The sequence below is a fragment of the Pseudorasbora parva genome, chromosome 13, assembly GCF_024679245.1.
Source record: "Pseudorasbora parva isolate DD20220531a chromosome 13, ASM2467924v1, whole genome shotgun sequence".
Taxonomy (NCBI): Eukaryota; Metazoa; Chordata; class Actinopteri; order Cypriniformes; family Gobionidae; genus Pseudorasbora; species Pseudorasbora parva.
The window spans coordinates 41,751,840-41,774,543 of record NC_090184.1 but is presented as its reverse complement, the minus strand read 5'-3'; the positions used below and the strand labels follow the sequence as shown (position 1 = coordinate 41,774,543).

At 39.7% G+C, this 22,704-nt stretch overlaps 1 protein-coding gene across 3 annotated transcripts in view; it reads left to right on the top strand.

The window, feature by feature from the left end:
- Window positions 1-17,568: 17,568 nt before the first annotated feature.
- adra1aa (adrenoceptor alpha 1Aa) overlaps window positions 17,569-22,704 on the top strand; it is a 30,549-nt gene continuing 25,413 nt past the window's right edge. The window contains exons 1-2 of one of the 3 annotated variants that reach the window (XM_067414439.1): window positions 17,569-17,761; window positions 18,352-18,454. The gene's annotated coding sequence lies outside the window, so the exon portion shown is untranslated. Of the gene's footprint in view, window positions 17,762-17,988; window positions 18,455-22,704 lie in introns of those variants that run through there. The other 2 variants (XM_067414440.1, XM_067414438.1) reach the window with 2 other exon arrangements.

Genomic DNA, 22,704 nt, shown 5'->3' with positions numbered 1-22,704 from the left:
ATATAGCCTACAGTGTTTCTCAGAGCAATGGCTCATGTTCCTGCTGCTCTCGTTTACTGGGATCACGGCATCATTTTGAATTATATTTCAAGTTTCTGTGTATTTTTCATGTTAAAATGTTTTCTTTCATTCCAGTTTAACAAGCAGAGACAACCCAACTGTCACTGTGATGCTTTCCAAACATTGATCTGTTTGTTTGAGACATAGTGACTTCTGTCACAAATAAAGGTAAAGTTCGGGGTTGGACTGTCTGTTTGCTTGCCCATGGTGGATGGCGACAGGGTTAAAGGAAAAACATTTTGGTGATGATCATTACAATGTGTGCATTAGATGGTATTACGCAACATCTCATGCAGAGTGCGAGCGTGCACATTTACACAGAACCACAACCAAAATGTATTTAATTGGTACCGGACCAAAAAGAGGCAGTTTGCTGTTCAAACAGTCCCTAACGCTCCCGGACAATTCAAAGTTCAAGGTTTCGGTTTTCATCTGCCAGAGTTGTTTATTGATCATTTGAGGAATACAGCGCTGTGTTGAGGATGTACACCGTGATATCGGTCAAAGGTGTGTGTTTGTGTGTTGTTCTGCTGATGAAAGCTGAAAGGCTCTCTGGTACAAAGAACATTTCTGGACATTACACACTGTAATTTACTCCACCAGGACTCTCTCAGACACCGTAACGATTAGTCTGATCTGTAGGAGACAACATAAAGTGATAAAAAAATCACTTAATCAGAAACAATTAGGAAAATAGGAGAGCCTCAAGAGAGTTACCATCTCTGTGTGATAGTTTTCACACAGAGAAGTCATTACAAGGGCAATATTTCTGGAAAGTATTAGATGCTTTGTTTTTCTTTAGCAGTGTTTGTTTTTAACATGGTTTTATCTAATATTAAATGAAGTGAATTGTTTTTGGTCATGTCAAATCTTAAAATTACCTTAGTTATACCATATATATATATATATATATATATATATATATATATATATATATATACACACATACATGTTTGTGTGTATGTAATTATATAATTATACATTAAAATATATTAAATTAATATGTGTGTGTGTGTGTGTGTGTGTGTGTGTGTGTGTGTGTGTGTGTGTGTGTGTGTATGTTTGTATGATAAATTAAAATAAGCTGATAACATCACTGTTTTCTCTAGTACGACTGTACAGCCAAATCTAATTTTGTCGCAATATTATCCTGTTTGACACTGTGAAGCTGCTTTGACACAATCGTGATTGTAAAAGTGCTATATAAATAAAGTTGATTGATTGATTGATTTGTTTAAGATATATAAATTAAAATCTGTGTGTGTGTGTGTGTGTGTGTGTGTGTGTGTGTGTGTGTGTGTGTGTGTGTGTGTGTGTGTGTGTGTGTGTGTGGGCTGGGTGGATTGCTATACTTTTTTTGATTGTAAGTTGTCATCTTTTACTTTCACTTTAATGCATTTTTTTTAAATATATTTTTTGTAGGTTATGTTTAATATTTTTGCTGTTTCATAACATGTTATTTACTTAATCATTGTTTTGCATAAACAATTTATGATGATTAGCCATTAAATAGCCTTTATTACAATTTTAAGGATTTTGTTCATTTTTTTTGGGTCAACAATTCCTTTAAATATAAATATATTGCGTCTTGTTTTTCATTTAGGTGGTATTTTGCAACCGGCTCAACATCCAGCAAAATTTCATATTTCAAACAGGAGGTTCTTGTGAGACTTAGCCCATATGGTGTGCCGATACTATTAGACCAAAGAACTGCATCTCTGTTTCCCCTAGTCAATAATGGTGCAGATGTTCAATAACGTTATTCTGTAAGGTTTGTTTTTACTGTAAAAAGATGTCAGTTAACTCCAGCCTCCACTATTAACATGTATTCTGGGTTGCATTTAATATAAGGTATAGCCATTTTGCTGCAAAACAATGTTTAACGTTTGTTTATCCAGACTATTGACTGTTGAAAAGGGCTCATTTGTGAGTATAACTGTGAGTCTGTGTGAAGGTCCACCACAGGAAGCGTCTCCACGAGAAAGAAGAATTCATTAATTTGCTCAGCAGCATTTGACTTTGCATGCTTTTCCATTCATTAACTTTTAACAGTCAAATGACCCTGAAATTGATTTTCATTTCTCCCGGAACCCTTTGAAGGTTCTGCCTCCGCCATTTTTAGCTAGAAGACACTTCAACCTCGCATAATTGCTCATCTGACAAGTATCTCAGGAGTGGATATTCTTGCACATATTGCCTTTCTGCCTGCATTCTCCACCAAGTAAATGAACATGAAAATATCAGTGTGGATTTAGCTGATTTTTTCACTTGGTAAGATGCAGGTCTTCTGCAGAGCTTCGTAAAGTAAGCAATTCTGAGTCGGAGACACCCCCAAAAGACCAGCCCTCAATCTGCAGAGGTCACAGTTGGGACACAGTTTCATTACAACACTGTAGGCAAAGTAAAGGTTCATGGTGGTCCATCCCAGTGATCCATGCTATTCCACTGTTTTAGAGAAAATGCCAATTCCTTAGTATGTCAATCCGGTGGAGGAATAATTCATCCCCAAAATATAAAATTCTCTCATGCGTTATAAACTAATACAACTTCCTTCTGCCGTGAAACACAAAAGGATAAATCTCGAATGTCCATGCTGCTTTATTCCATGCAGCAAAAGCTAATGTTTAAAAAAATATTCACTAAAGTACTGTCAAGCTATTGAAATGCCAATGACAGATCTATTAGCATGCAGTATCTTAAGACATAGAAATGTAAAGACCTCCTTTGGTGAAAATCTGTTTTTTTAATGATGTTTATATGTCTCTGTGTGGTGTCTTTAATATGTGTCAAACCACATGCAAATTAAGTCAACACAATTGCTGAGTATTTTCTCAGGGAACCAAAGACAGTCTCAAAAATATGGTTTGAAATCACTGGTGTTTCTGACATTACAAACTACCTTGTGTCCAATCATTATCATCACTATTCCCTGAAGCAGGGGAGTCTCAAGAGAAGCCAGGTAATCCCGCTATATTTTTCTGTTGATATGAAAAATCAGGTACATTTAACAATATATATGGTGTGCGAATTATGTATATGATGTATATTAAAGGGGTACTTCAGCGCTGGGAAGATGAATCTGTATTTAAAATGGGTCATTAATGTAGTAGAAATGTGATTTTTTTATTTTATTTGGTGCCTTCTAGACTGAGAAAAGACAGAAAGTGTATTTTTGTCTCATGGGGATGAAAGACAACAATTCCCAGAATGCTTTGCTGCCCTACAAGGCCACTCCCAAAGCCACCACTACTGGTTTACTGGATCACTTTCTCTATCGTGTTCATTTTCATAAAATCAGTTCAGTTAGAAAACAGATACTACAATTAAAAACTGACGTGTCTGTTCAATATGTGATTTAGCCGCTAAGAGAGTGTCATGGCACAAACGCAGCAGGAGTCAGATTCCATTCATTGTGATGAATGAGCTGAATGATCTCTCGTGATGAGGTAAACGCGACTGCGCTCACAGCATACATTCACAGCTCATGTTCAGTCTGGCGGCTTTCTAAAATAAAGAAATAAAATGCATAAATATCTTGTCTCGGCTGGTCCATGGAGTGTATGATCAAACAGGTGTGATCAGTCTTGGCTGGTCCATGGAGTGTATGATCAAACAGGTGTGATCAGCCTTGGCTGGTCCATGGAGTGTATGATCAAACAAGTTTGATCAGCCTTGGCTGGTCCATGGAGTGTATGATCAAACAGGTGTGATCAGTCTTAGCTGGTCCATGGAGTGTACGATCAAACAGGTGTGATCAGCCTTGGCTGGTCCATGGAGTGTATGATCAAACAAGTTTGATCAGCCTTGGCTGGTCCATGGAGTGTATGATCAAACAGGTGTGATCAGTCTTAGCTGGTCCATGGAGTGTACGATCAAACAGGTGTGATCAGTCTTGGCTGGTCCATGGAGTGTACGATCAAACAGGTGTGATCAGTCTTGGCTGGTCCATGGAGTGTACGATCAAACAGGTGTGATCAGTCTTGGCTGGTCCATGGAGTGTACGATCAAACAGGTGTGATCAGTCTTGGCTGGTCCATGGAGTGTACGATCAAACAGGTGTGATCAGTCTTTGCTGGTCCATGGATTGTACGATCAAACAGGTATGATCAGTCTTTGCTGGTCCATGGAGTGTATGATCAAACAGGTGTGATCAGTCTTGGCTGGTCCATGGATTGTACGATCAAACAGGTGTGATCAGTCTTGGCTGGTCCATGGAGTGTACGATCAAACAGGTGTGATCAGTCTTGGCTGGTCCATGGAGTGTACGATCAAACAGGTGTGATCAGTCTTTGCTGGTCCATGGATTGTACGATCAAACAGGTATGATCAGTCTTTGCTGGTCCATGGAGTGTATGATCAAACAGGTGTGATCAGTCTTGGCTGGTCCATGGATTGTACGATCAAACAGGTGTGATCAGTCTTGGCTGGTCCATGGAGTGTACGATCAAACAGGTGTGATCAGCCTTGGCTGGTCCATGGAGTGTACGATGAAACCGGTGTGAATAGAAACATTCAGCACATTACATGATCAATAAAATTCAATGATCAATACTAAATTCAAATGTGCTTTTGTGCATTGGTTGCCGCACAGCGCTTGTCATATACAGCAACTATTCAGTGTTTTCAACCACATAATGTTCATTTTAGGTTTCAGGCATTTAAATATACACAAGTACCAGCAAAACCAGGCAGTTCGAGTCTGTAAAATACACCTGATGTCTATGAAAGCGACAGTTATAATCTTTTTTTTATTATAATTAGACAACACATTTTATTCATATCAGATACATATTGTATAAGTAACTTTAACGTTTACTCTACTCCTATTGGCCACTTACTTTCATGTATTTCAGAAGAAGTGGATGAATTCACATGTTGTAAATCCAATGGATACGATTCATGTGACATGCAATATCTTGTTCATCATAATGCTAACAGCATGATAGCAATGTGTTAAATCATGCTAGAAACATGCTAGCAATGTGTTAATTAATGAAAGCAACATGTTAAAACATGCTAAAAATTTGCTAAATAATGTTACCATTAATGCTAGCAACATGGCAATTCATGTTAACAACTTGTTAAACAATGCTAGCAGCAGGCTAATTCATGTTAGCAAAGTTTTAGAATATGTTTACAACATGTTAATTCATGCTAGCAAACCTGTTGCAAAAAAGGCTAGCAAAACATGCTAATTCATGCTAGCAATGTGCAAAAACATGTTATTGAAACATGCTAGCAAACATAATAATAAATAATAATAATGCGTTCGATTTATATAGCGCTTTTCAAGGCACTCAAAGCGCTTTACATAGAAGGGGGGAATCTCCTCAAACATGCTAATTCTAATTAATGCTAGCAATGTGCAACAACATTATAATTGAAACATGCTAGCAACACATACTAATTCATGCCAGCAAAGTATTAGAATATGTTAACATGTTAATTCATGCTAGCAACGTGCAAAAACATGTTAATTCAGGCTAGCAATGTCTTTCTTTCTTGCCTTCTTTCTCTTTCTACTTCACTAAATGTACACTCTAAATAATGCTGGGTTATTTTTTTAACCCAAAATGCTGGGTTAAAACTGTTGGGTAATTTTTGTTGGTTTATTTGATCACATTTTAAACACCATTGGTAATTTCAAATTTCCAGTCGTTGGGTTAAACCTTCTGGGTCGCAATGCTTGGTTGATTCTACCCAGCGCTTGGTTGTTTCACGTGTTTCCCGCCTTGATTTGTCTAAATTTGCTCCCAAACTGTCATTTTGAAAGGACAATGCAAAAGGCAAAGCCACTGGTTGCAGATGTTTTAAGATAAGTTTATATATTTTCATTAATAATCATTTTAATTAGCATAATTATAGTTTTTTTCTTCTTCGCGGCAACAGTTCTTAAGCTTACATGACGTTAAGACGACAAAAGTTTTACCTCAGAATCCAATGCAATGAACTGACTCGTGTTAGTTTAGGTTAGGTTAGGCATGTGAGACGATAACGTTAGATTAATATAGTTTGTGATTACACAGAACCATGATCCCCTTACGAAAATTAAACATGGTTGTATGTAGGGATGTCACAAGTTCCGGTCCTTCGGTACCAAGTACATAATGAAATGTAAAAAATGTGACAAAAGTATCTGTGTAGCATCGACTCACAAGTAGACTATATTTGGTCCTGCAGCTGCGTTCAGTCGCGTCACGCAGGGCTCCAGACTGTAGCCGAATATATACGAATGTCTGTGTATATTAAATACTATTTAAATATTAACGTTACTCTTCCATGTTTTGCGTCTCTGTGTGAATGACGGGGGCGCGTGTCATATCATGAACACAGAAGGCTTGTTCGACTTCACCTAGCGATGCGCAGACCGATCGGCGGCTGACTTAAGGCAGTGCATGCCGGTTAGAAATTTTGTCCGACTTGAGACAGCGCCGACGGCACGTGACTGTGACGTATGTCAACAAAGTACCGCGAGAGCGATTCGAGAGCAGTCGGCTGATGCAGCCGCTGCAGATTCTCAAGGGTGGCTGCAGGAGGCTGCTCGAGCTCTGATGACGACACAGCTGATCCACGATTGGCCGATTCCCCGTATGACAGCGATCACGTGCGTTTCGTGTTTATTCTAAAAACTTATGTCACGCTAATGCTCACAAATCATTTATTTATAACAGTAAAACCTCTTTTCATGTAGTCGCGATGTTATATTGTCATGTTTATCAAACTAAAACTGATAAAAACCGTTGACAACACTTCATTGATAGTGTAGGTTTATATGTTGAACTTTAATCTTGTCCAAATAGACGCTTTATTAAGCAGTACATAAAGTATTGGATGAAAATATCATTTGAAACATCTGTGTATTTGAGAAATATTGCATTTATTTAACTTCAGCTGTGATAAAGTTTGCAAACGCAGTGAAAGCGTCACCACGGGAAGCAGAAAGTGTCCGACTTCACGTCTCCGTTTGCAGCTCCTCCCCGCCTGCACTCGGCTACTCTCGCCGATCGCATGCATCCAGCCGCAGCCGATGTCGAACACACCTAAGCCCGTTTCACACTGCGATTCCGGCAAATACACGGATAATGCGACCTGGCATTTGTTCCCGGGCCGCTAGATTTGGTCCATTCACACAGCCAGCGAAATGCCGTAATATGTGCGCTTTCACACACAACGCTTAACGGTCCCGGGTCGAGTTGACACGTGACATCCGGATGTGACGTATAATGGCGAGCGATCTCCGCTTCAGCGCGGATAGTAAGGAGCTCCGTGGTCTCGACTTGTGTCCAGTTTGCACACATTTCTGCTTGTTTCCTTTTAGTTTCTTTTGTATATGAACACTCTGCGTTTAAAACACCGACGAGCTCTTCTGGTACTGCAGGGTTGTATTATTGAAAAAACAAGCTCTAGGAGTCGCACGATAACTACGTACACGTTCCGGCATTAGTTTCGGCTTTTGTTCACACAGCGCTCGTCCCGGGTCGAATACCGCAATATTACTAGGTCCCCGACCCGGGTCGAATTCGGTAATCAATGCCGGGACGTGGTTGTTTTCACACAGAAGGCGAGCCGGCAATGTTCCGGGAATATTGCGGGTCCGACGTGCAGTGTGAAAGGGGCTCTAGAGACTCAAAGTCACGGCAACCCGTCAAAATAAAAGTTTGATTTCAACGTGAATAAATTGACAGAATATATTAGGTTTGTAGTTGTCATTGTTGCCAATTTTAACACATTTGTGTATTGTACCATTTGTCAACCAATAAAAATGATTGTTTTAACAGTCTAAACATGCATTCTCCATTGTTCTTTCATGATTGTCATTTATGATTCATGATTTTTTAAGAACAACCCAGCAAGAATAACCCAGAATAGCAAATTTTGAGTTTTCTCAACAGCCCAGCCTGCTGGGTTAAAATGCCACTGGGTTAATTTAACCCAGCATGTGTTCTGTCCAAACTTTTAAACTTACATACGGTTTTGTCAAGCCAAAATCAAAGTTTGTCTTAACAAACTTTACTTTCTAGTTTGCAGATGCCCCTTTAATAATTTTTAATTTTCTGTATTTTTAGTGGTCATTCTCTGTTTTGTTGGACAATAGGGCTTGGGCGCCGTGTTGCATTCTGGGACGTCGCGGCCATGTTGATGGCCTCGCGAATGTAAACATACAGCAAGTCGAATGAGGAGAAGCAGAGTTGGGAGAAAGAAAAAACATGTTAAAATCCTGAAAGGGATGTGGAATTTACCGGGATACGTTAAATAGGGAAGGTAGGGACCGCTATAGAGACAAAATCGGAACTATTAAAGTTTTGGATCCACATGAATTTCCAAAGAAAGAGCGGAGCACCGACGACGACGAAAACTTTATTTTGTTGGTCCCCAACAGACATTCTACTGACTATAAGTAACTTTGCAACTACAATTCAACTTACTCTACTAACCCGAACCCCAACACATATAACCATAACCTACCAGTCTACTAACAGTACAGTTAATACTCTAATTAGTGTTAGTTGACATGCTGTTGAAAACGTACATAGTTAGTAGAATGTTTAAAGTGGACTATCGAAATAAAGTCTAACCGAAAAGTATATATTATTATTTTTATTATATAAGAAATTGCTCTGCCTCCGTTTTTATTTGTTATTGCAATGTTATTGTTTACTATATTTATAATTTGCACTTCCTCCATTTTCTGTGTCTTTTGTTGTTATTTTATAGATACCTATTTATTTGCTTATATAGTATTGAAAGAATTAATTTAAAAAAAAGTTTATTTATTATTGTTATATAAAGTGCACTCTGTTATATAAACTGCAACAACTTGCACTCCGTTTTTATTTGTAACCTTTTACCTTGAAGCATTCCACATTTCTGTGTTCTCAGGTTGCACTACTTGCAAATAAACACTAAAAAACATCTGATTGTGTGACAATTCTTGCTTTTTGCACATCGTACTGTTATTACTTCTTGTCCGTGGTTGCGCCTCCAAGCATGAAAGTGGTGGAAAGTTAATCCATTTTCGACATTTCCCATGGTGATTATGTGTCGCGCTGTTACACCCCAAAATGCAGCAACGGTTTACCATAGTTGAAATAACGCCAAAATAATCAAATTAAGACACACGACTGAGAGGGAGTACGTCTATAAACAGTGCGCAGTAGTCCGAGTAGTAGTAAAGGATGCCATCAACATGGCCGCCACGCCAAGTAATGACGTCATGACGCCCAAGCCCTATTTACTAAACATTTTATTTTCTAATTTCGCAGAACAAATAGGGCATGTTAATAATTAAAAAAAAATCTTCACACAAAGCTTCATAGTGCACAAGTTGCATGGACTATTTTAATTAGTTTATTTGTTTGGAACTACTTGAGAGTAAATTACATGATTTTAATTTTTTGCCTGAACTATCACTAATTATTCTCTTCAAACTCCATTTGAAACCTATTTTCCATGCTTGCTGATGATACCGGTCCTCATGTTGGAAACCCAGACCCATGACATTTGTTTATTCAAATCACTCCACGCCGTTTCATTCTTGCCATCTCTTACTCGACTGCAGGGTGAATTGTGCAACCCTTGATGGATATCAATGCAGATTTGGATGTGTGGGTGGGGGCCTCGATTGTACCGAGGCCCCCCGACTGCAATCATTTTCTAAGATGCATGTCGCCCTCCCTCTCCTCTCATATCTAAAGCTATTCCTGAGCAGTGATTTAGGAGATAAATACAACCTAAGAGTTGTCATGGTGATTTAGATTCGGGAGGTGGCGATAAGACGGCGCTTCCTGAGGCAGAGGAGGGTGCAGCCAAAGACAAAGAGGAGGATGAGAGACACCAAGCGCAAGAAAGAGAGAAAGAGAAAGCGGAATACCACAGCTGGAAGGCATGATAATGTGTAGAAACCCACTTGATTACTTTGTGTTTCCCTCTAAAACAAAACTGTGAGACAAATGGTGATAGCACATTAGGGCTGGAGTGAGAATGGGCTTGTGTGCGGTTTTGATAGGTAAGGAAATGGACTCTGGGGACGACTTGACATGAAGACAAAAGACACAATCAGTTGGATAAATAGAAGCTGTCTAATAAAGTGCTTTTAAAAAAGTCCCAGTCACCTTTAGTGTCAAATTTATTAAAAGGACTAATTTAAAAATGCCCTTTCTTTACCTGAGAGTGAATAGCTTAACTATAACAATAAATGTGTGTGGGGTTCTGATAAGATTCCTGACCATCTGAGCCCGTCAAATACTGAACAATAGCACAAAAGACACCTGAGATGACCTCTTCTGCACATTCAGTTTGTTTATACATAAACAAAGATCTTCAAGATTTACTATCATCTAATGTAAATCGTCTCAAGGGCAGTCAATAAATCCGAAGGAGAAAGACAGATAAATATAGCCCTGAACCAAACCCTGCAAAAGCAAAACCCAATAGACTCCTGAACACGAGCATGTCAATCCAATCATAGCCTGGCCTGAGCTTTAGGAAGACTGACTCGGGTCCCCCGGGATTGACTGTGATAAAGGAACAAGGTAAAATAATATGAAGAAGAAGAAAATATTGAAGTATATTGAAGGTCTGTTCCAAAACCAAGTGAATGCCTTGCAGTCAAAGGGAATGTCACTTATTGCTTTACTTATTATCAGGAATGAACTCATTATGCAGACTACATGGAAAGTAGCTTAAAGGGTTAGTTCTTCATGTTCAGAACATAAATTAATATCTTTTTGATGAATTTTGAGCTATTTCTGTGCCTCCATTAACAGCATATGCAACTTTCACACTTCAGTAAATTCATCATAGAGATCATAAAACAAATCCATTTGAATCGGGTGGTTTAGTTTAGACATGATTGCTTTATCACAGATTGAATTTAGCCTTTTATTGTAAAAATTCATCAACTCACACATCAGTTGCATTAAACAGAAGTTTAAGTATGTCCGCTAGACGTGTGAAAACCAATGAGGTTCATTCTCGTGTTACGCAGCACGTTTGAGCTTCAGCGAGAACCAATGAGGTTCATTCTTGTGTTACGCAGCACGTTTGAGCTTCAGAAGGAACCAATGAGGTTCATTCGTGTGTTACGCATCACGTTTGAGCTTCAGAAGCAACCAATGAGGTTCATTCGTGTGTTACGCATCACGTTTGAGCTTCAGAAGGAACCAATGAGGTTCAATCTCGTTACGCAGCACGTTTGAGCTTCAGAAGCAACCAATGAGGTTAATTCTCGTGTTACGCAGCACGTTTGAGCTTCAGCAAGAACCAATGAGGTTCATTCTCGTGTTACGCATCACGTTTGAGCTTCAGAAGGAACCAATGAGGTTCGTTCTCGTGTTAAGCAGCACATTTGAGCTTCAGCAAGAACCAATGAGGTTCATTCTCGTGTTACGCAGCACGTTTGAGCTTCAGAAGCAACCAATGAGGTTCATTCTCGTGTTATGCAGCACATTTGAGCTTCAGCAAGAACCAATGAGGTTCATTCTGGTGTTACGCAGCACGTTTGAGTTTCAGAAGAAACCAATGAGGTTCGTTCTCGTGTTAAGCAGCACATTTGAGCTTCAGCGAGAACCAATGAGGTTCATTCTCATGTTACGCATCACGTTTGAGCTTCAGAAGGAACCAGTGAGGTTCATTCTCGTGTTAAGCAGCACGTTTGAGCTTCAGAAGGAACCAATGAGGTTTGTTCTCGAGCGTCAAGCAGGATCGGTTGAGCTTCTGTTTATGTTCGCTGATCAAATTTAATATGTGAATAAAAGACTAAATTAAATCTGATAATCATATAAAGCAATCAAGACTCTTGAGAAAATTCTGACTAGACCGCTCAATTAATATGGATTAGTTTTACGATCGCTTTATGAAGTTTTTGAAGCGTCAAGGATAGTTACGATGACAACATCCATGTCAATGGATGGACTGAAAGCTCTCAGATTTCATTCAAAATATCTTAATTTGTGTTCTGAAGATAAACGAAAGTCTTACGGGTTGGGAACGACATGAGGGTGAGGAATTAATGACAGAATTTTCACTTTTGGGTGAACTATCCCTTTAAGTTAACAAGTGTTTACCCCTAATGTCATTGTATGCAAACTGGGGTTATAGTCAACTGAAACTTGTAGATATATTTAATAATAATAACACAAACTTTATACATAAAATCAAACCTGAACAACAAATTTAAAACAAATAACAACAGTTGTCACAGGGTGTTTTGGTGTCATCTTCATGTTTCATGTTTTTGAGGTCATGTTTTTAGGTTATCATGTTCACTGTCATGTTTTGTCATGCACTTCTTGGTTTTGTCATGTGATTCCATGCCCTCTTGTGTTCCTGGGCGCGTCTCAATCAGCTCCCTAGTTCAGTAGTCAGGGCACTGATCAGGGAGTCAGCCCATTGACTTATGTCCTAATCAGTGCCCTGACTACTGATCTAGGGAGCCGATTGAGACGCACGCCCTGTGTGATGTTGCCATTGGTTTATGGGTTGATCATTGTTCACAGGTGTCCCTTGTCTTGTCATTAGCCCTTGTGTATTGAAGCCCTCATGTTTGCTTTAGTCTTTGGGTGCGTCTCAATCAGCTCCCTATTTCTGTAGTCAGGGCACTGATCAGGACATAATTCAATGGGCTGACTCCCTGATCAGTGCCCTGACTACTGAACTAGGGTTCGTCTGATATTAGATGTTGTAACCCACTGGTGGTGAGTTGAAGTCAAGTCTGTTTATGGCAAGTTTGTTCAAGTCAAGTCTTGGTTCCATGTTATGATTTTGGATTTTGAGTTAACTATAAATAAAAGGACTGCACTTGGGTTCTCACAACCTCGCCTCAGTGGATCGTAAGTTACAACGGTAAAACAGGGTGCTTATAAGTTGCTGAATTAAATGCAATTACACAAGAATCACAAAAATGCATGCAGCCAATGTAAATCAAAATATACTGTTTGTCACATGATGGCAACACCAAGTAACACAAGTTTATAAAAATGGTTTAGTCTATTATACAACAATCAGAACCAAGTTTTAGATGAATTTTTTTTTTATCCGAATGCATTTTTGCCTTTTCAGTGTAGGATATGTGTAACCCCTCCTTTTAAAACCACCTAATCCAAGTGGTCGATAGAGCGTCTCTTGAGGTCAGAGGAATGAGGTTTACTCGCATAGCTACTACTAACTGGCCTCTGTTACACTCACCGCCCTAAACCTCACTCCCATCCGGGTCACGGCACCAATGCAACCCCTCCTTCGGACCGGGACATGACCCGGGGTCCACCAGCATGAGAGTCAGACGCTCTAACCAGGAGGCTAAAGGCTGCAACCTCTGGTGTCAGTCACTAGAGCGTCTCTTGAGGTCAGAGGAATGAGGTTTACTCGCACAGCAACTACTAGCTGGCCTCTGCTACACTCACCGCCCTAAACCTCACTCCCATCCGGGTCACGGCACCAATGTAACCCCTCCTTCGGACCGGGACATGAACCAGGGTCCACCAGCATGAGAGTCGGACGCTCTTACCAGGAGGCTAAAGGCTGCAACCTCTGATGTCAGTCACTTGAGCGTCTCTTGAGATCAGAGGAGCGAGGTTTACTCGCACAGCAACTACTAGCTGGCCTACATATGCAGTGTTTCCTTTTTTAAAAAATTTTTTTTTAGGTTAGTCTTATTGTATATTGTTTTTCTGTGTATTATGTGTGTTTTTTTGTGTTTGTGTTGTGATTACGCATGTGGAAACAATTGCAAACAAATTTCCCCAAGGGAAACAACTACAACAACAACAAAGGTGTCCAAAATAAGACTAGGAAGGCAGCTGGAACTGGAAGGAGCCTGTGTGTCCGGAGCGCACCTGTGATGTAGACAGCTCACTTGTTTTTGGAACAGATCTTTATAGTAACTGATGGAGTGGGTGGACAGTGAATCACTGCCGCTTTCAGCTTCTGTGCGCTCAGGTTCACAACCACTGACAGTGATCAACGTTTCAGACGGTCATACATTTACTCATCATTTCATGAGGGATTCTTATACCTGTACACTTGTCTGCTGACAGCTATTATTATTACACGTTTTTACTAAGGAAAGCGTCACTGCTATTGATATTATTTTTATACTCCTTAAACTGTGAAATTAGGATAACTGTGACTGAGTTTTTTACAGATAAATCCCAATCACATTTTCTTTTGAAAAGTAAAAAAACTAGTTTGAACTATAAATGGGTATGCAAAATATGCATTTGCATCACAAGCCCTCTGTTCGAAGAATGCACTTAGGGTCATAACATTTAAATGATATAAAAGAGATCAATTATTTATGATTTTAGAATGCCTTTCTTGAAATATTGATCTAAAAGGCAACGTTCAATACAATAAATCTTTGTAGGCAGATTTAGTAATGGTCACATTAAAAACAGGGTGACACCTCACAGCTATTAGTGAGATTGATATCTAAATGTAGAAATCTTTGTACATTTGTTGTAATGAGTTTAAATATGCCAGTCACACAGTCACTTTGTGTTTGTTTCTTCCTAATTTAAATCTTTCCTATTAAAGACATTGGTTTGCTCGCTGGGGTGTTGTAACACATTCGTCTTTGTAAAGCTGATTTAATTGGGGCGATTAGGGCTGTGAAAAACAACACAGATTTGTTGGACGCCTGTACTTTCCTATACTCTAATTACGAATTAGTCATTTAATTATATTTCACGACTGCATCACCTCTAAAACAGAAATGAATGAAATGCAGAACTCTTAACAATCACCAGACTCTTAATAGTGAACAGAAATAAAATGCCATCCATCCATCCATCCATCCATCCAACCATCCATCCATCCATCCATCCATCCATCCATCCATCCATCCATCCATCCATCCATCCATCCATCCATCCAACCATCCATCCATCCATCCATCCATCCATCCATCCATCCATCCATCCATCTGGCATTTCCATCCATCCATTTCCATCCATCCATCCATCTGGCATTTCCACTGAGGAGGCAAGGGAGGAAGTACCTTCTCAAATAATTTGATGAATTTAATGATATATAATATAATTACACAAAGATGTGAAGTTACAGCAAATGTGAAGTGTCCATAGCTTCGTTTCCACCGCAGGAACTTTACCCAGGAACTTTGGGTGGTACTCGGTGTGTTTTGACCGCAGGAATCAGGGTCTAAACGAAGTTCCGGGTAAATATTTCCCCCTCCAAACAGCCCTGCTCGCGAGGTAGTACTTTTTCAAAGTTCAGGAACTTTCGAGGGCGGGACTTGGGCGCTGAACATGCTGATTGGTTTAGCATTTTATTTCAACCAGCATTTTTAAAAGTCTTTTGCGAGGTTCGTTCTGCGTTCGGTAAATATCAGTCTTGCTCTCAGTCTGATGGCGCACGTTCGTCTCAGCCATCTCACGTGCAATGTCCGTAATAGCTAATAATAATATACATTGTCATTTTTACAAGCTTTCTGAATATGCTGCATGCTGCTGAATCTGCATATTAGTGCTCTTTTCTGTCGTTGTTAATTACCTCTTTAGTAAACCTATACATAACCAGCAAAAGCAGCACAGCTTGAATCTCTTCTATACTCGTTATTAATTTTTTTACAGTCTATTTTTCACCATGTAAACGACCTGACCGATTACTTTTAAGTGTGCGTCCTTACATGACGTGACAGCGCGCACCGCACTTATGTTGACAAGAGAGGAAAGTACATTTTTCTGAGGGGTAAACTTTTATTTCGTAAGTTATGAAGATAATGTTGGAGTAATAACACAGCGTATATTGCCCCAGGCAGTTTTTACTTTAACTGCGTCTGACAGAAGAATTTTTTTTTTCTGAGATGATTATTACACTTTACAACAAATAAATAGCTTATATAATACTGTATTAGTCCTGGTGGCCGTTAAGAGTTGCTATGGCTACAGTTAACACAGTCCAGCTGCTGGAGAAAACAGCGTTGACATTTTTGGTGCGGCAGACAAACTGCTTGTGACAAAATGATTGCGATTGAAAGTCATCACATGTAAACACCAGATCGGTTTAGATAACGTCTCATGTAAACAGTCCACTAAATCTTTCAATCGGTACACGCAAAAATGATTACTGTCCGTGACTGACTTGGAGGAGCAGTCGCGCAGTCCTACATCACCGGACTAATCTGCCTAATCTTCACGGAACTTTATCGCGGTCGAAACGCAGACAGTTGCAGGTCTGGGGGGGGGGGGGGGGGGGTACAGTTCACGGTACAGTTCCTGGTACAAATTGTTCCGGGTAATTTTGGTGGAAACAGAATGGGCTCAGTGGAGTCGCTCATGTCTCTCTTGCCTCCCCTGAGCCCATTGACTTTTAACAGACCCCCTTAAGCATTCACTGGGTTTAGTGGAGGGTAATTGAGAATAAACTGGGGAAAGTCACATGAGAGTAGGCAATGCTTTCAATGCACTATCATTTAATATGGTTGGTTATGATTGGATATAATTGGTCTGTGCGATAAATCCCGGCTTTTGTCTTTGTGCGCATTTTCGAATCGTTCTGCTTGAAGTAAATATGGTCAATTTTGATTTCATGACAACTTTAATGGAAAAACGAAGTAAAACAACTCACACACTTAGGTATCTCTTTATGTCCCGTCAAAATCAAACTAGCCTAAAATCTAGCCTGACAAGCCAGACCCACATCAAGATGTTTGGTCAGGAAACTCACCATTGACAGCTCAATCTGAGGGGCGGGATAAACGGTTGTCTTTCAAACTCCCTCTGCACGCGATAGGATAGCGCTACAACCAACCAGAGCAACAAAGGTGAAGCGAAGCTATAGTTGAAAGATTAAACTTTCGCTGTATCCGGTCGGCAAAACTCCGAACACATCTTCCCTTTTTAAGAATGACTTCAGTGCCGTTCTTTGTTCTTTTCTCAGAGAAAAGCTTAACTCCAAGTCTTCCAGAGTCGCGGTCAAAGCTGATTCGAAAGACCGCCGTTCGCCAGCTTCTGTGTTTACTAGAAGCACGCAAGAGCAACTCGGCTGTCATTATGTTAAGCCCCGCCCACCGTCTCTATACACGATGTGATTGGCCCGACCAAAGTTTGGCGTTTACAGCTCAGAAGGGTATTGAGAGTTGCTTGACGACACTTGCGGCAGATTAGATTTGCTGCCGCTAGGATGCGTCTAGATTTCTAGGCTTTTTTAACTGTTACTGCCTTTAGTTATTATTTTAGAATAGATATAAAAATGCTTAAACAAATGTGTATAGTAAATTGATGAGATTTAAAATTAATAAATATGATAATTATGTAGTTAATGCAAAAATACAAAATAGAATTGTACAAAATAAACCTAAAGAACTGTTTATTTAACCAGGAAAATGTGACAACTGGGACATGAATATACATTTGAAAAAATATTGGAAAAATAAATAATTAAAAATATTGTGAGGACTTTGCGTCCTATTTTCAGAACACCATGCACACCACACACACGCACAAACGCACGCGCTCGCTCGCACACGCACACGCACACGCACACGCACACACACACACAGATATTTGAGGGTTACTGAGGAAAAGATGATCAGTGAACAACAAGGCACGGACATGACCAATTTTGATACTAGTAGTGTTTTTTGAGTATGGCAGTAAAAAATCAGCATGCTTTATGGACAGGAGTAGGACACTCTATAAAACGTGTCCTTTTACATTCAAGAGAAGAAACCAAAGACAGGATGGTGAGTTTTCATTTTTGCTTGAACTTATTAGCGATTCTCACAAAAACACATCTGGGTAATATTTCATCTTATAGCCTGTCTACATAAAGAAAAAGACCATGAAGATTGTGTTGCATTTCCATGACATGTATGTAAGCTCATTTCCCAACAAGTCCTTATTACCTGTAATGAAATATAATTGATTTTTATGTTGGAGTGAAATATGACTCGTACATTACAAGGTTCTCACTCAGGACAACAGTAACAGCAGTTCATGAACCTTGTGGAGCTTTGGGGAATCACCCTTCTCATGTCTATTTTCACTTGCAAGACGCTGTAGGCTATTTTAACCCGAAATCGCGTCAGCAGCTGATTCATTCTCCTTTGAGGTGATGTTCCATAGCTGGCCAATAGCCACGTCCACATCCACGAGCTCCGAGCGCAGCAAAGTTTGTGCGTAAAGGAGGCGGCGCGGCGCCATGACTCACTCACTGTCACCTCCTCTGAGAAATACTGATGTCCCGAGGACCCTTCCGCTCAAACCCGCGTGTGGAAACACAGAAATGCACTTGACTCGCTGCTGAACTTGAGCTCTGCTGCTGTTTCCACAGCGATGACAGGAGAGAGTGAAGCGATGAACCGGAGACGCGCTGCGCGTCCATCTACCCAAACACCTCCAGATCGACTTCTCGCGTTCGCTGACACGCAGCTGAGGTGAGTGTACATTCAAACGGACAAGAGCAGACGGTCATAATGCATCACACATCAGAAATGTTTTTTTCGTTCACAAACTTCGTGTGATGTAACGGAGGCAGATGTGCGCTGGAGTGAGTCTACAGGTTGCTTCTGATAACTTCACAAATGTGCTGTCGCGTTTAGTTCACGCTCTTTAAAATGAGGGATTGAGTGCGTTTGCATGTTTAGCGGCTGTATTGGTGCATACTGATGTAATGCATCGATCAGCTGTGTTCCAGAGATTTCTGCATCCTCTCCCAGCTGTCAGAATGATTTATGCATGACGGGCAACGTGAAAAGGTTACTCTTGTTGTTTTGCATTGACTGGCGCAAAAATGTTTGATTATAATGCAGATTTTCTCTTTAGACTGTGTCTTCACTAAAACTAACTGTTGAATCAGAAAATGTGAACTATGTTGTGTGCATATTCTGGAAAAGGGTACACACACATGAATGCATAAAGATGCTGTTGCTTTTCATTTATGATTATAATTACATCTCATAGTTTTTGCTTAAATCATGGAGCAAATGGTTCACACTAAATTAAATTAGGTAAATTCTAATTACATTTTTTTCTAATTAGTGTCTGATTTTATTTGTAGTAAACAATCCTTGTTTTAGCATAAGATATAACATGGTCTCTGTAGCAACATCACGATTTTCTTTAAGATGTACATGATTTCTTTTATTTTTTATGTTTATCATCTAGGTGTAGGGAGGGCCTCATTGTCCCACTAAGGTGGCATCCATTTAATAATTTTAATAAATATAACAATTTACACTCTGTTATTATTGCATACCATTTAATGTACAACACTGAGGAGCAAATAGTATCTGACACCATGTATAAATAGCATAAGTATAATTAGCTATTTTTTTTTGTAAATAAAATCTATTGCTTTTTAAACAGTGTAAAAAGCACATATTGCCATTTGTACTAGTTAGTGTACATAGCATCTATCACTAAGAAAATATGCTATTTTCACTATCAGTGGTGTATGAAGACCTTACATAATGAACTGTTATGTTTTCATTACCTTAGAATGAGCCGTTTCTATCTCCACAGTGAAGCCACCATTTTGCGCTGTCATGTTTCTACAGTAGCCCTAAACGGACAAACTTCTCCACTGGGCCACCGTAGCTTTTCTGTGCTATGGAAGGGAGGGGTGAATGGTGGATGGTTGCAATTCACAACCTCACCACTAGATGCCGCTAAAATTTACACTCTGCACCTTAAGCCAGTGTTTCCCAACCGTGTAAAAGGTGCTGGTACGCACTTTGACGCATCTTTAATATTGGTTTTAACTTGAAAATAACGCTTTATGTATGTTTCTGTCGATGGATACACGTGCTGGCTCCTCAGTGATACATTACAACAGCGATAATAAAAGAAAAACGTGGTCTCTATGCAAATTTTGTTCAATGTGAGTGTTGCCGTATGTTTCAAATATTACCAGTCATTTTCGCCGTCATCACCCGGGTGTAGAGCCAGAAGACACGAATGAGAACAGCACGTGCTGTGCATGAGAAGATCTGTCTCTGTGCATCATCCGAAAGCGCGCACACGTCTCACAGCGTGCAAAAATTGAGTAATCTTACAAGTCTTGCGCTTAAACGGACAAACTCACACAAAAAGTATGTCAACATGTCCATCTTGATAAGTATCCAAGCAGACAGAGTCTGTATATGTTTTAAGTGAACTGTGACACATATCCCTGCATTAGGTCTTAAAGGGGCAGTAGCCTTTACTGCTGTTTGTTTAATGTCAAACAAAAGAAAAGGACATCACTCACTGCTCTTGATTGAATAGCTTTTGTAAGTTTAATAAGGATTTATCTTTCATTTAAACAGTTAAATATGCCGTTATTTTACATTTGATTACTTAATTCAATTTCTGTACCTGAAAACGAATGTTACACCTACCTGAAAAACCTGAAAGCATTGGTTATTTTATTAGTATCTTTACTCGATGGTATTTATTTGTGCTGCTGCTTGTATTTAAGTTATTTGTTCTTATTTTCTTTATTTTTCTTTTCTTTTTTCCTTGAACATTGCAAATATCGAACTCTACCGAAACCGTGAACCTAAAACCGTGATACAAACCGAACCGTGAGCAATCCGCTCTAGCGTAATGTATGCAAGGGGCGTTCCACAAAATTTTGAAAAATTTCAAAGGGTGCCAGGACTGAAAAAGGTTGGGAAACACTGCCTTAAACAATATCCAATCATTAAAGCTGCTTAATATTTCACACTGACTGCCCATATTAAAAAATATATAATTAAATTATTAATTATTAATCATTTAAATTTAAATTACATTATTAATTAAATAATTAATAATTTAATACAATTTAATTTAAATGTACCCCCCCTCACACACACACACACAGTTTTCATGTTTTATGGGAATTTTCCATATGCATGATGATTTTTATACTGTACAAACTGTATAATCTATCCCCTAACCTTAAACCTACCCCTCACAAAAAACAATCTGCATTTTTACATTTTCAAAAAACATAATTTAGTATTGTTTCACATACACGTGCCAAATTTCCATAGAGTCCAGGCATTTTCAACCCTGGTCCTTGAGGGCCGCTGTCCTGCAGAGTTTAGCTCCAACCCTGAACCAGCTCATAAAGCTCTTCAGGATTACTAGACAGCTACAGGCAGGTGCGTTTGATCAGGGTTGGAGCTAAACTCTGCAGGACAGCGGCCCTCGAGGACCAGGGTTGAGAACCCTCGCCATAGACTGTCCACTTTTTCTCGCTCATGACAGAGGAAAGAACAACAGGCATCCTGAGTCTGTCAGCTGAAGACGAATGTTCTAGAAAGCGTGGACCTGAGCTTTCAGTCTGAGATATGGCACCGCCCGCGTGCCCTCTTCACCCTCACGCTTTGATGCTACATAAACACAACGCACAAATTTCTGTCTTTTTGAAGCCTGTACATTAGTACGCTTCGACTGGCATTACCTTTCTGCGTTGAAGCCTAAATATTTACCTCTCTTTATGTAAAAGCAGGCAACCCTATCCATTCATTTCACCAGTGGCATTGGCGATTACAGAGCGAGCGCTGCGGCTCTAGTTATTGCGCGCCCCTGCAGGGCTGTGATAAGTACTAGGCAAAGAAGACCAATAATTGTGATTTAATCTCAGTCGGAGTGAGTGTGTCCTACAGGCTGTGGAGGGACCGGCGAGCTGAAACCCAACGGGTTCACTGTTACCATGATGAGAGAGACTGCTGGACCCCCCGCAGGCCACCCTAATTTCTTCACAATCTGTCAATGATCGATAGAGACTTCTCTGAAGTCTTTAAGGCCAGGAGCACACCAAGCCAACCTAGCTTTCTTGGTGTGTTCTGCACCATTGGCTAGTTGTAGTCAGTCAGGTTTTTTTTTTTTTTAACATGTAGAATCGGCGTTGGGCCGTCAGTGTGAAAGAGAGAACTGATTGGCTGCAAACGAGTCAGTGCACGAGAACAAGAGCAAAAGTGATGAAAGCGAGCAAGTAAATCAAAACTGAACAGAGAGAAGGCTGTTATAATTTTACTTCATCTAATCTGAGCAACACTGCGAAAATATTTTCATAACATGAGCGGAGTAAAATAAAGAACGTGATCAGTGTGATTGACATAAAAAACAGTTTTGTTTATGGTTTGTATACCTGCAGTCTTAGTTTCGCTTTCCCTTTTAGAATGATGAATATATCTGCTTAAATAGACAGTTATCTCCTATTATCTTTTTTCTTTGTGTGCTAGTTGACAGTCGCCTGTAGTCCTTTTGGTGTGTTCAGGTGCTGTATTTTTTCACAGTTGGCAACACAGTTGGCTCTCTCATAAGCACTAGTTCTTTGGTGTCGGTTTGCTGTGATTCTCTGGTCCTGAAGTGCCTTGAAACATGCAGCATTCAATGTGATAACATAATATCCACTGAAACAGGAAGACATATCGAACAGCTCCTCCCCTTTTAAAAAATGGCCAATAGCGTTTCATTTATATCACAGTTTGGCCAGAGCATTGATCTCAGTAAAGCCACAGTTTCCTTCTAATCTCTAACCATTTCTCCTCCATATCTCTTTAAAAATAGTATTGTGTGCAGAGAACGGGTCCGATATGTTTTCTTTATTCTTTATTCGCCTCAGTGGAAAGCTTATTTACACTGTCTGAATCGTTCCCTATCCCCTATATAGTGCACGGTGCCATTCACCATGTAGAAAAGAGTAAATGTG